At 36.4% G+C, this 407-nt stretch overlaps 1 non-coding gene across 1 annotated transcript; it reads left to right on the top strand.

The window, feature by feature from the left end:
• Positions 1-305: 305 nt before the first annotated feature.
• On the top strand, positions 306-377 carry TRNAH-GUG. The gene has a single exon. It is a non-coding gene; the product is annotated as a tRNA-His (tRNA).
• Positions 378-407: the final 30 nt, after the last annotated feature.

The following is a 407-nucleotide window of genomic DNA, read 5'->3' as shown; positions in this document are numbered from 1 at the left end:
ACAACACTGATCAACACTATGAAACTCGGGACCTGTCCTCTGAGACTCATAGTATCTCCACTATTTTGTAATTGCCTTCGGGACCTTATTTTCTTATATAAGAAAAATTACAAAACACACATGTGACTCAAATTGTACTATGTCAATAAAAAATTATCGTATAAGGATCTTCTTTGGACCAAAATCTTCTTGTTATCCAGTCTTCATATCCAGATTCAAACATCACTTATTGATACTTTGGAGGTAGTTGGAAATAGTTGTACTAAATATTAATATCTTTATAGATAGAAGCGCAGGACACCAATGTGGCTGTAGTTTAGTGGTAAGAATTCCACGTTGTGGCCGTGGAGACCTGGGCTCGAATCCCAGCAGCCACATATTCTTTTTTCTCTCTTTTTCTTTTTCTC

The sequence above is a fragment of the Papaver somniferum genome, unplaced genomic scaffold (genome assembly GCF_003573695.1).
Source record: "Papaver somniferum cultivar HN1 unplaced genomic scaffold, ASM357369v1 unplaced-scaffold_736, whole genome shotgun sequence".
NCBI classification, from domain to species: Eukaryota; Viridiplantae; Streptophyta; class Magnoliopsida; order Ranunculales; family Papaveraceae; genus Papaver; species Papaver somniferum.
Note: the sequence above shows the minus strand (reverse complement) of the source record. Positions and strands in the feature narration are given on the sequence as shown.